The following is a 3391-nucleotide window of genomic DNA, read 5'->3' on the forward strand; positions in this document are numbered from 1 at the left end:
CTTTGCAAGGACAAACATGTACCAGGACGGTGGAGTATTGGGTTTATTGGGGAGAGAGACAGTATCACCCGCGATGTACATACTCCGCCTCCCAGAGGAACTTCAAAGGCCTCACTCCAGAGATTGAATGCTCAAAGGCTGCAAGGCCCCGTTGGTTCGTGCATAATGTAACAGTCGCTTTTATCCTTTTAAATATTTTACTCTTCTTTCACTCTGGACCCCTTGTTTCAAAGCCAAATTTCTCTCACTTTGTTACTAAGTTGCACCTTCTCCCCAGCATTCAAGCGGTTTTCCGTTTTCTGCCCGAGGCTTGCATTAAGGTAAGTAAAATAAGTCTCCTCTCCTCTGCCTGGCGCAGCCTCTTTCAATTGGCAGCTCACTTTGGTGCTTTTAGGAAATTGCTCAATTTTAGTTTGTGTGTTTATATCCCCCCTCAACCCCCCAACGCTCAGGTCTCAAGCCCCCTTTTTATTTGAGAGTAATATTTTCTTTTCCTCCTGCTGTGTTCGCAGTTTCTTAGAAATGTTAACAAACATTGACGGATGCTTTCTCTGTATCAGCCCTGGTGCTGGGAGATGGTGAGTATGTTGTTCTATGTGCTAAAGATTATCTATCTATCTATCTATCTATCTATATCTATCTATCTATATCTATCTATCTATCTATCTATCTATCTACCTACCTACCTATCATCTATCTAGATCTCTCTATATCTGTCTACATACCTATCTAGAATTAGAAATACTGATATAGCTATAGATAGACAGATATAGATAATAGCTACAGATAATTGTTATAGGTAATAGCAAAGAAGAACAGAGAAAAATCTAATAGGAACTCACTCAGACTTAGAGTGAAGGGGACCGTGGAAGACGTGCAGAGCTTTGCACTGATGACAGGCATTGCGTTTACAGCTGCATGTGCAGGGGAAAGACACTCGGAGCAGAATAGATGACATAAAGAGAGGCAGAAACCTGCAAGAATGTAGCCCGTAATGTAGGAGGAGGGTGAGGACGTGTGCGGTTGAAGACTAGCAGTTGTTAGCGGAAATGATGAGCAATGGGGCTGGAGCGATGCCAGGATTCCTGTCAGGTCTTTCTACATTGGGTAAAGAATTGAGCCTGGACTTCCCCTGTGGAGCGTATGCGATTACTGGAGGATTTTAAGCAAATAAGTAACTTGCTCAAATTAGGCAATTATTGTGATAGTAAAGAATAGACCAGTTCAATAAGAAATTGGGCAGGATATTCCTTACCTTTCAATTTTCCAAATGCCAACCACATTTCTGATAATTTCTTGAGAACAGGCCAATGTAAAATCAATCGGCCATGTACCCAAAATCAAATGCAGACTAAAACGGCAGGAAAGGTCACGGCACACGTCCGCCCAGCGGGGACTGAGACGAGCACGCGTGTGCACATGAGGACCACGGGCCTTTCTTCAGGGGAGGCTGCGGGCACTGGCATGGCCCCGCCTGGCACTGAGGCCTGCTCTCACTTACATTTAACTTACTCAGATTTACGGTTTCAATGAGACCACGTTGATCCTTAATTGGAGAAGAGGCTTTAATTCTTTGTTTCCCCAAATGTTGTTTGAGGACCAGTGAATGCTGCCAGAATTTATGTGAAGCCTCCGCTCTCCCAGGAGGTGGCAACGCTCTCCTCTTACACCCCGGCACTGCCCGCTGATGTGAGCCCCGCATTCACCCCCCTGGGCTGCGCTTGTGTCTTGGAGAAGCAGGACAGCGGAGTGATTCAGAGCACAGGTCTAGAACCAGAAAGTCTGGCTTTGAATCCTGGCTGTCACGTATTAGCTGTTTAAACGTAAGTTAATTAACTTTGCTTTGTCTCAGCTTCCTTGTCTCATTTTCCTCTGAAAAATGTTATGTGACTTAGAGGGTTGTTATGAGGAAAACATGATGGAATATGCACAAAGTAATTAGAACAGAACCAGACTTAAAATAAGCACTCATAAACGTTGACACTTCTAGTGCTTCCCGGTCTTTACCGTGTCGTGGCGGATGTGAAAGGGCCATGATGTGTCTGGCACACGGGGATGCATGGACAGGGCTGCCTGAGTCTGGGATGGCCCAGCAGAGCAGCTTCACCACCTCCAGGCCACGCCGGCGGTGCTGATGGCCAAGGGGTTAAGCTTCCAGCACACCTGTGCCCAGCGGTGGGCCGTTCTGACCTGGCAGCCTGTGCTGAGTAAGGATGGGGGCTGTGTTCGCTGTACCTATGTGCCCCGCACAGCTTGGGTCCCAGTGCAGTGCTTCACACAGGCTTGTTCCAACACATGGACCAATGAGTGGCAGGCAGGGAGTCCCTACCTCTCTGTGCCCACCTAAGGTTATGTGTTCTTCTTGTGGGAAAACGTTGTTCACCAGCTACATCTTTGCTATTTTCTGTCCAAATCATGCATTTGACATTCTAAAACTACTGTCAATTCTGTCAGGTCAATTTGGGGAAGGGACAAGCAAAGCCCTGTCAAAGGGGAGTCGTCACAGAGAACTGGGGAGGTTGGCACAGCCTCACACTGGAGCCACCAGAAGTGCCTGGTCATTCGTGGGCTCAGACTAAGTCCTGCTGGGCAAAGTGTTCATTCCTCAGCTAGCGGCCTGCGCGGGGCACATGCTTTACAACGGGGGCAGGACATCGGCTGCGGCAAGAAGCAAAAGCAGGTCATGAAATTCTCAGAATGAAAGTCTTCAGATGATGCGTGTACCTGGAAGTAAGAATGGATCCCAGATCCCAGTCAAGGGAAGAAGCTAAATTTCACTGACTGGAGGACTCCACTTTCCAAGATGTCCATTGTGAGAACTACCATTTAAGATAGCGCATTGAATTGAAATAGGCAGACATATTGTAAAAAGGGCGGAGGAAATCTGTCAGTGAGCGGAATCAAGGAAAAGCGCTCTTCACATGCCAAAACAAGGGCTTTCCACAAGCGAAAGCAGTGGTTCCCCGAGCTGCACCATTCCCACGTAACACATTCATAGCAACTCACTTTCTACAGTAGTTTAAATTTTTATTTATTTTAATCGTATAGAAAAATTGCAAGGATTGCACAATTACGCCTATATACTCTTTATTCAGATCCCCCTCTGTCTTTGAAACCGAAAGGTCACAGCTTTTGACCTGTAAATGATGGGTATTTGTGGGCACAGGGCATTTCTCTTTTGCACAGGACTCTGCCTCTGGATGCTGCGGTTGGTGGTAAAGAACTGATCCCCATAGGCCTACGGCTCCCTTGTCCGTGGCACTGCGGACGGAGGAGGCTGGCAGAGCTCGGGCGAGGAACTGCTGAGGGAGCCAGACCCTGCAAACGCTTTCCTTGGGAGAAGAGAAGGCCAGTTGGAAAAGGGGTTCAACTGGTCCTTCTAAATGCCCAG

Source organism: Eptesicus fuscus, chromosome 4, assembly GCF_027574615.1.
Source record: "Eptesicus fuscus isolate TK198812 chromosome 4, DD_ASM_mEF_20220401, whole genome shotgun sequence".
Classification (NCBI taxonomy): Eukaryota; Metazoa; Chordata; class Mammalia; order Chiroptera; family Vespertilionidae; genus Eptesicus; species Eptesicus fuscus.